We start from the raw sequence: 10588 nt of genomic DNA, 5'->3' as shown, positions 1-10588 counted from the left end.
ATTTCATTTTTCTATTGAATTTTAATGTCTTCTTTTCTTTCTCTGGCCTTTTAAAAGATTTTCCATGTATCTATGTATTAATTTATTTTTATTGTCATAGTAATTATACATATTTATGAAGTACAATGTGATATCTTGGATTCATGTATGTATTGATTAGTTATCATTCCAAGGTGATCCACTAACCTTAAAGTTTCTTCACGGCTTCATGTTCAAGTTCCTCTCTTCCTTTCTGAGTTCTGTAATGTGTTGTTTTAAATTCACATGTTGTATCCTAGAATCCCAGCATGTAATCCAGTGCTCAAACAGTGATATCGCCCACTGTTCTTTGTTCTCTCCTGCCTCTGACAGTGACGGTTCTGGAATCAGCTCCTAAGCACACAGCTTTTTAAAGAGCCTACGTATGAGTTAGATCACACAGTGTTTGTGTTTCTTGAGTTTGTCAAGTTTCTTAGGCTTGCTTATTGACCTACTTTTCCAAATGAGCGCTTCATGTTCACGTTTTCTTCCTCATTCTCTTTCCTTTACACATATCTTGTGGACTACATGATGCCCACCAAACCATAAACCTTTGCTCATCCCCTGTTCTCCAGGTTCTTATCTCTTGACCCCTCTTCATAATCAGTCTTTCTTCTACAGCTCCCAATGTGCCGCTCAGCCTGTGCTGGGAAAATTTCGTTTCCAGTTGCACTCTCACGTGCAGCGTTCCATTCATTGTTTTTACAGTCTTCACCTTTCTGATGATATTTTCCAACAGCTCAGTCATTGTGACCCGCTTTTCTTGTCTGTCTCAGAGCGTGGCTATGATCGCTGTTTTCATGCTCCTGTCTCTGTTGTCTAAGCTGATCATCATTTTTGAATCAAATTTCCTTTCTCTTCCAACATCTAATAATTTTCGTTTGCCTGGTGGACTTTGTGAATGATAGGGTGTAGAAACCAGAGTTATGCCATCTTCCAAGTGCATTGAATTTTGTTCTGAGAAACAGTCAAGTAACTAGAGAACAGAGAAGGTTCAACCAGAATCCTTGGTTGATTGGCTCCTGATTGATAACTAATTGACTTAAGACAATTATTTTAGTTTTGTATATTTTGGTTTTGACCTTAATATCATAGTGTGGTCTTTTTTTCTAGGGTGAGCGTCTTACTCCCTAAGTGAGGCCTTTAAGTGTTCTCAGCTTGAATGTCCAAATACCCTATAAGTTCATTCTTTCTTCCTTCCTTCCTTCCTTTCTCCCTTTCTCCCTTTCTCCCTCCCTCCCTCCCTCCCTTCCTTCCTTCCTTCCTTCCTCCTTTCTTCTTATCCACTTTAGTCTATGTATACAAGCACTTTAAAATCTTTTATTAAAAATAAGTAAAATCAACACTCAAAAAGCCCACATAAGTGTACAGGTGGATGACTATTCCCAGAAATCACAGCTGCCTCATCTCCACTCAAGTTAACCAAACAGTGGGTAACCAGAGTTCTGGGAAATGCTTTCCTGCTGTGTTTCAGACACTGTCTATACCACCACTCGCTGATTTCCATTAGCATAGACTACTTTATAAAGATGGAAGCAAGTGCCTGCTGCCACTTGATCATCTGCTGTCTGTGAGTTCTTTCTAGGTGTGTCAAAGCTCCAGCATTTCCTAGCACAGCTCAGCCTTCCTCCTGTCCTTTCCTTTTAGGTCTCAGACCCAGAGCACCTATATCTCTCCTGAACTCTGTTAAATCCTGTCATGAAAAATGCTAGCCCAGCCCACCAAGTATCAATGACAAAGCCCTAAACAGATTTCAGGGCATCACCTTTTGGAAGCCTCTCATTGCCAATACCCTGCCCAGTGAATGACTGACACATTTGCAGCTTAGAGCTCTATCCTGGACTCCTTTAATTCAGCAAGAAAACATGTCCACTTGACATTCAATGCCTTGCATTGTGGAAGGAAAGTGTGGTCATTCATCTAGCTGTGAACTTCTGTAGTTTACCTCCTATCTAGGATCCTCTCACTGACAATTGAATGCTTGAAAACAGATACCTTCTATATGTTTATTAAGGTTATTTTGCTGTGGAGATGAGCTGGTTCAGTATAAGTTATTCTTTAGAAAGTGTAAGTTTGAAGGAACACTGGGTACTGAAGCCTGCCACTCTCTCTCCTTTCCTAATTTCTCCAAATCCATTCTTTTGAAATTTATATATATGAGGACACTGTATCTTCAGACACACCAGAAGAAGGCATCGGATCCTTTTACAGATGTTTGTGAGCCACAGATATGGTTGTTGGGTTGATGGGAATTGAACTCAGGACCTCTGGAAGAACAGACAGTGCTCTTAACCTCTAAGCCATCTCTCCAGCCCTCCAAAGCCAATCTTACCTGCAAGTCCTGAGCCCTTGTTCAGCTAGGTGCCCAGGAGACTTAGACTCTAGGGGGTTTCATTTTTATTTTTTACACAAATTTCCACTGGTTAAAATATTGGAGCTAAAGTTATGTACTTTGTACTTCTTTTGTAAAATGAAAAGGTACAGTGCAATGGATGTGTGTGATAACAGTTATAGAAATCCAAAACAGTCCATTTGCTTCAAGTTTGCTGTCTGTCTGATTCTAATAGTTACTTGTATCTGTGCCCGCTGTATGCAGGCAAATATTCTCACACCTAGGTAGCATGCCTATGATTGATTCACTGTTACATTCTCCATCCTTGCCTTATTCCACATCAGCATCCAGGTTCCCCAAGCTCCTTCTGGGAATGCAGATATCTCACTGAGTAAAGAGGGAAAGAAGCAGAGATTGGAGACATGGATTGGAGCTAAATTAGACCAGCACCTCTGTCTTCACACAGGTGTAAGTTCTCTAATAAGTAGTCAGAAGCCAGGCACAGTGTCTGCTCCCATTCTGTTTCCAAGGACAAGATGTGTTTATGCCTTTGAGCCAACAAACCTCTCCCTTGCTTAAAACCTCCTTAGATATCACTTTCCTGGAAATTCAATTTTGCTCTGCCCTGAATTTTATACCCATAGTTTTGCTTGGAAACTCAAAGAAATGGAAAACCATAATTGTTTTGTTTATGTAATAGGGACATTGTCCTCTGTGTTTTACAATCAAAAATGCTTTTTGTCCCTTGAATTGATTGTGTGTAGGTGAACAAATATTTGGAGGAATAATGATATCAACCACCATGTTTTGAATACTTGTTATGAATAAAGCACCCTGTTAATTATCTTATGTGGACAATGCCATTTAACTCTAACCACCACCCTATGAAGCAGACATGCATGTTATCCTCTTGTTGCAGATGGGGGAGTAAGGCACACTGGTGTTCAAACCATTGCCCAGGATTAAATGGCAAGTAATTAGTAAAGCTGGAATCTCAAATACCTGAACTGAAAATTCCAAGTGCTAGCCAGGTTGTGTCCTCTGATCCTTGGTGCGTAATGAGGTCAGAGGCTATATCAAAATCAGCTGCAGGGTACCTATCCACTGGCGCTCCAGCTTGAAGGAGCTAAAAGTCTTTCATACCTGGAGCCGCAGAGCACATGGGTCTTGCTCGCTCAAGTATTCGTTATGAGAAGGAGCCCCTTAAAGTACATGTCTTTTTAGAGTAGAAGTGAGTAAAGCATTCAGAATAAGCCACCAAATGTCACACTGGAATGTGCAAAGCACGTGGGAAGTGGGTCTCAGTGGCTGTGTTCTTCCTGACTTTGCAGCTCTCACTTAGTATTAACCTCGCATCTGTTAGCCCTAGAAAGCAGGAAAGACTGGGGCGCGCAGACAACCCTTTTAAAGTGTTCTCTCTGCCAAAAATGCCACGGGAAGGCTTGGATGAGGAGACTGGGTAAACCTTGAGAAGTGTTGTCTTTTCTCACTCCGGGGGATGAACATTAAAACTGGAAGGGGCCCAGTAGATATTTCTTCATTCCTGTCATCTTACAGATAGGGCAACCGAAGGCCAGAGCCAGTACCGGGTGACAGCGCAGTCAAGAGCACACAATCTCGAGCCATATGTTCTTCGTATGATGCGGGGAAGCTTTGGTGGGGAAGATTCTGGGATCTAATCAAAAGGTGACCCCGGATCAGCTTCTGGCTGCAGAAACAGGGTAGAGTGAGGCAGGCAGGGAGTAGGAGCTGCAGTGAGAGGGGTGATGAGTCAACCGTGAGTCAAAATGCCAAGCCATTAAAAATAGAGCTGGCTTTCCCTTCCATGTCACCTAAACTTTTGTCGGCATTTCAAAGCAGTCTTTGGACGTCAAGGGAAACAGTATCTTACTCTACTGCATTGGTCAGTTCTCTGATGACTGGTGGCAGAACGTAGAGAAAATTAAACCTATGGGGTTCAGTCTCCATAAAAAAGCTTCTCACTAGCTTCTGTAGCTTGGAAAGATTTTTATGTTTGGTGCCATCATCAGCATTGAAGAAAATGGCTTCGCCAAGGTAGATGGATTTCCCAAAGATTGGAGCTCTGCTCAGTACGTAGATAAGATCTGGACAGTGTGTATATCTGCTGATCTTTCCATGAGCTGCAGCGTCAAACCAAGTACAATGGATCTGAGTTGGACACATAAGGACACATTTGAGTGATGAACAGAGGTGGGTAATTGTATTCATGGGTGCACTAGCTGTGTGTCTATGGCTGGCCACATAACTTCCCTCAGCTTTAATGTTTCCACCTGCAAAGTACTAATAATACTCCACTCATGAGATGAACCCAAGGATTAAATCATTAACTTTATATTTCACAAGATGATTTGCCTGTCTTAAATGTGTATGAAATAGATTATTCTAATTTCTCATATTAGCACTCAAAATATTCAACAGAAGCAAAAATTAAATTAAAATTGTGTGACCTGAGAGAGTGTATCAACAGATATCCATAAGTGTGCCTTTGAGTCAGGCTTCTTCGTGGCACGGTAACTTATTTTGCTTTCAAATGACACTGCAGATATTCCTCTTGGCATGCAGCAGGTATATGGTGGCCTTTCAACTTTTCTCAAGCTTCTTTATCTGGACTTAGAAATTCTTCAGGCAAAGCTTCGCCTCTACCAATTTTTGGTATGTGCACAGGCTTCAAAGAGAAAAGGGTTAATATTATCAGAAGATCCCCCACCCTGCCAGAATATAAGCTTTCTGATATGCTTCTATCAGCCATGCCTTCAAGATATGGAAAGGAGAAATAGATGCATTGTGAAGAATAAAGATTCAGTTTATGGTTTGCAATCACAGAAATGATCATAAGTGAAAAAAATTTAGTGAATCAGAATATCTTTAATTAATTGGAACAAGTTCATAATGGGAGAACTTTTGATCTACCTCTCTCTTTCTCTCTCCCTCTCTCCCTCCTTCCCTCTCTGTCTCTCTGTCTCTCTGTCTCTGTCTCTCTGTCTCTCTGTCTGTCTTTCTGTCTCTCTCTCTCTGGGCCTCTCTATGCAGTTTTAGCTGTTCGGGAGCTTTCGATGAATTGAAACAAAGAATCACCTGCTTCTGCCAGAGTGCTGGGCTTAGAGACGCACCCCATCATGTTAGACTTGAGATGACTTTTCTGAGAACTATCCACCCATTCGGATGGGTGAATTCTTGATACCGCACTTACAATAACTGATAGTCCCTTTACAAGTCAGAGATGGATAGCTGGCCCAATTTGAGAGCCTTTGCTGGGATGTAGGACCTGGGGTGATAATCATTTTTTAGGAATCTCCCTCTGGGGAGGTGATATTCTTTTAAAGCTACCTTGTGAAAAGAGACTATTGCAAAGTGAGAGGGAGGGAGGGAGGGAGGGAGAGAGAGAGAGAGAGAGAGAGAGAGAGAGAGAGTTGGTATCTGGAAAGAGGTAGAAACCAATGACCCATAGCCACATGAAGCCTTGATGAGACTCTGTGGATTGTGAGTTTCAAGTCTCTGTTTTCCTGTCTTCCAAGAGTGCAGGACTGCCAAGTTCTAAGTAAGAGAAAAGCCTGGATCCTTCCAACAATCCTCATGTTTGCACATCTGAGTCTGTGTTGCTTGTATTTTTTAAATTACCTTTACTAAGGTAGTATCTGTAATGACTGAGTGTTAGAGGCTATAATCCAACCATTCTGTGTTGGAAATATCTACTGATAAGAATGCATTTCAGATGTGGCAACACAGGGGCACAGGGCACCACATAGTTAGAATACAGTTGTGATGTCTCTGTATTCAAGGTCACCTGGGGTATAACTCCAGTTGCCTTTCACCAATGTGGATTCTGCACAACTAAACTGGAAGCTTCTTTGAGATGGCTCTGTCCATTTATTTTCACTCCCTGTAGCACCTGAATTGTGGTATTGACTTTTCTGATGGTGTTTATATAAAGATAGAAAGGAAAAACCTTTTCTACTTCAATAATTTTCCATTTGGGCAAAACTTCTCTTGCCTTGATTTAGGAAATAATCACATTTCTTTCTCTCTCTCTTTTTTTTTTGTTGAAACCTGCCTCTTCTCTCAGTTTTGTGTCAATGAGGAGATAGGTTTATTTAGCCAGTAATTTCCACTGCAGAAAATCTTGGGCCCAGATTGCCCTGCAAAAGCAATATGTTCTGTTTTATTTTTATATTACATTATATTTATTTTAATTGCATTCTCCATCTGGTCAAAGATGGCATTAGGCACTGTAAATGAAGAAAAGAAACAAAGAGAGAGAGCTAACCATGATAATAACTGAGATCATTATTTCTAAAAGATCCATCTAGGAGCACAATAGCCTCCATGAGTGAGCAAATTCCACAGCCCTCTCACAAGAGAGGTCAGGAAAGATTGTGGGAAAGAAAGAAGATCAAGATAAACTGGTTGACAGGCTCCTGGTATTTTATGCATGGCCAGGATGGGCTTTTGCATTCAACCCCTTCCTAGGTCAGTTCTTAGACAGTGTGTGTGTGTGTGTGTGTGTGTGTGTGTGTGTGTGTGTGTGTGAAAGAGAGAGAGACAGAGAGACAGAGACAGAGCAACAGAGAGACAGAGAAAAAGACAGAGACAGAGAGACATGCACACTCATACACACACACAGAGTGGGGAGAGGGAGAGAGAAAGAGAGAGAGATGCACACTAATACACACACACACACACACACACACACACACACACAGAATCATAAAAAGTAGCTCCTAAGATATCTTTGGTGTTTTGATTATTTCCAAAGGAGTTCAGAAGGATGTAAATGCAGTTTCAACAAAAGTTTTTTGTAATATAAACTTTAGAAGCAACACACACACACACACAGAGGAGAAGTCATTTTCTTCTCATGTCTTGGAGATGTTTCTGCAAAGCTGTGCTGACAATTGGTGTTCTTCCAAAAGAAGTCAGTATGACTGCAGGAGCCAGGGTACCACACACCAAATTAAGTTAGACACACCCAGAAGAAGGGAAGGTACTCACAGTCAGGTCAGGATGCTGCATGAGCCGTTTATCATGGATGCTGTATGTCTCTTCCTCTTTTTAAATGTGAACAAATTGCAGGACTCTAGGGGAGGGTTTGCACATGAAAGTTTGCCAAAAACAAGTGGGTGGTGACATTCCCAGACTGTAATCCATTCCTCCTCCCACTCCCTGTAGTCTATCACTTAGGATAGTTTATGTTTCAAAAAACAAAGCCTTATTTGAAATGGCTAAGGGAAATAGTGGAATTTTGGTTCACACACAGATGGACTCAAGAGACTATGACTTCAGATATGGCTGAAGGCAGAGCTCCACCATATTCTGAGGGGCATCATGGCTATGAGGGCCTTTTGTCTACTTGAGATGTCATATCTTTCTTCCAAGACTGCTCTCAAGCTCAGGTTCCAGAAATGGCTTCACAGCTCTGTTATCACCAATAGCAGTGAGAAGAGAGAGGGGAAGAGGGAGGGAGAGGGCAAAGAAGAATGGGACTCTTTCCCAGTCCTGAATAAGACGGAGGAAGAACTTTCTACCACCCCCTCAGGAAGAGTATCCCTGCATTTATTGCCCCAAGTTGGATCATGTGGTCACTTCAAAGGCAATTCATGTAGGTGTGGAAACGTGGACATCTGAAAGTGATAGGACTAAGTCCTGGAGCAGAATGGCATCTGTGCCAGGAATCAGGGCTTTCTTCAATGGGAACTCAAGCATTCTGTCATCGTGGAAGAAGGAGAAATGGATATAGGCAGAAAAGTTATAGGTCCCCACTACAAGGTACAGAAGCATGGCAGAAACCATCACCTACCCCTGTTTTATGTAGACCTCTCTCATCTTCATTATATTTTACAGAGCAACATAAGGATTGATTCTGGGGTGGTTTGAATAGAAATGGCCCCCATACACTTGTGTGTTGAATGCTTGGCTCATAGAGAATGACATTATTAGGTGGTGTGCCTTATTGGAAGAAGTATGTCACTGTGAGGGTGGGCTTTGAGGTCTCGTATTCTCCATCTCCACCCACTGTGGCTCACAGTCTCCTTCTGCTGCCTGTGGATCAAGTTGTAGAACTTTCAGCTCCTTCTTCAGCCCCATGTCTGCCTGTGTGCTGCCATGCTTCTTACCATGATGATAATGGACTGAACCTCTGAACTGTAAACCTGCCCCAATGATAAGAGTTGCTAAGGTGTCTCTTCACAGCAATAAAACCCTAACAAAGACAGATGCAATGACAAAAGTCAGAAAAGGATAACTGGTATTTATCAGGTCCTCTATGTTTGGAGAGGTTTGGTAGTCTCTGACCTTGAAGAGCATAAAGAAAGCAGCATTATAATTATAATTATAATTATAATAAATAACTCTGGTGTTGACTATCTTGGTTCCCCATTCACAACATTTACCTGGTTGCAAAGCCCTCTCCCAGATGCTAGTCACACTGGTGGCTCACAACTTTAAGAGCCTCACCATTTCTCTAGGGGATAACTATAGGCTGATGTAAAGTACCTTGCCTAGCCTCGCTTTCTACCCTGGTCATAAAACTGGGACACAAAATTCCATCCCTTTCTCTTTATTCTAAAACCAATGTATGATGTAGTTTATTTCTAGATCCTCCTGTAGTTAAGACCAACTTGAGACAACCTAACAACACTTTACCTCCTTATTCACATTTCTTTCCCTCTTCATTTTCTCTTCCAAGACAACTTCTTGTATAAGCATCTCCTCTAGAAAAGCATTGCTGAATATCTACCATGGCTTCAGGTTCTACAAACACCTGACTTGCAATAGAGTCCTCTGCGTAGAGCAGAGTAAAACACAAACTAATAAACAGATGGAGCAGGAGCTAGGAGGGAGTCACCTTGCTTCAAGGTGGCTTTGATGAACCAAGGGGTTATGAAAATGAGGAAGTACTTGAATTAATTTGGTCCTTCTGTCTTCAGGTCATGATCATTTCCACCAAGGTGACTTAACATAAAATCGAGGCTGTGTTACAAAGGATGAGGATGTCACAGAGGGCTAAGACCACCTATTTACACAGACTCTTCCCCTTTCATCTCTGGGCTTCTTTCAAGGTTCTTTCTCTACTCCATAGGCTTTAGTAGAGAAGAATCATAAATCCGATATTCTTGAACATTATAAATATTTCCCCTCTCTTTCACTAAGGAGATTAGACTGGACTCCAGCATCCCAACTTTTTGTTCGGGAGAAGGAACTTCGATTGATTCAGTTGTGACAAGGAAAATTTGAGCCAATCAATTTTAGGACAGAAGCAAACCTTTAGGATTTGTGTGTGTAAAACCACATCCCAGAGACAAAGCCTTTTGTTGTCATGTAAGAAAATAGAGATAGTTCCCAAATATCTAATGAGTGTCCACCACAGTAATGAACACAACACGCCCATGGAGTATATGTGATCTCTGAGGTGATTTTCATCTCTCCTTTAGCCACCATGTTTGCCAGTGATGGACGCAGCATGGGATCACTGCTTCCTACTGACACTTCAACTGGAAGAAGTAGTTAATGCGACAGGGGACAGAGCAAGGACACTGAAAGACTTTAGTAGACTTAGTGCCCTAAGCAATAAGATTGTATGTAACCAGATTAATAAAGATTCTTTAACTAGATTAACATTGAATTGGTAATAATAGCTTGAAAGAAACATGACAATAGTTAGTTCCAAAAACAAAATTTGGGGATTTCACAAGCTGATTGTTCTGCAACTTGACTTCTAATAAAGGTTTTGTCATTCCAACTGCATATGGTATGGTATTCCACGTTCCAGTATGGTATACAGGTCACAGTGGGAGGTAGAAGAGTCTGAAGGAGGTCCTTTTTTAGTGTTCTGCATTTGTCAGGTCATAGGTGAGTTCAACTATATATGTAAACTGTAACTTAAAGGCAAAAGGTACATGAACTCAAGACTTCCTGTTTATGGCGTACCAGCTTGTTGCTAGACAGTACTGACAGAGATCTGAAAATAGAGGTCATGGTTGGATGAATTGCCTGGAAATACATTTTTAGAGAAACAAAGCTAAAAGTGTCTGAAGAGAGACTCATGGAGTAGCTGTGTTCTGACATTTGGTAAGTTGTCATATGAGAGAAGAAATGACACTAGTCACTAGTCTTTGCAGCTTAATGGGGAGAACCTTCTGTGTCTGCCCACCAGATAGAGAGGCTGTAGGAGAGGGAGACTGACACAGAGCTTTCTTAGAACTAAGCTGAAAGCCTCTACCC

General features: G+C 41.5%; 1 long non-coding RNA gene across 1 annotated transcript; it reads right to left on the bottom strand.

The window, feature by feature from the left end:
- Positions 1-3159: 3159 nt before the first annotated feature.
- Positions 3160-7432, bottom strand: Gm13749 (predicted gene 13749). Its single transcript, NR_027824.1, has 2 exons — positions 7361-7432; positions 3160-4519 (listed from the first exon to the last, which is right to left on the bottom strand). It is a non-coding gene; the product is annotated as a predicted gene 13749 (long non-coding RNA).
- Positions 7433-10588: the final 3156 nt, after the last annotated feature.

The sequence above is a fragment of the Mus musculus genome, chromosome 1 (assembly GCF_000001635.26).
Source record: "Mus musculus strain C57BL/6J chromosome 1, GRCm38.p6 C57BL/6J".
Taxonomy (NCBI): Eukaryota; Metazoa; Chordata; class Mammalia; order Rodentia; family Muridae; genus Mus; species Mus musculus.
Note: the sequence above shows the minus strand (reverse complement) of the source record. Positions and strands in the feature narration are given on the sequence as shown.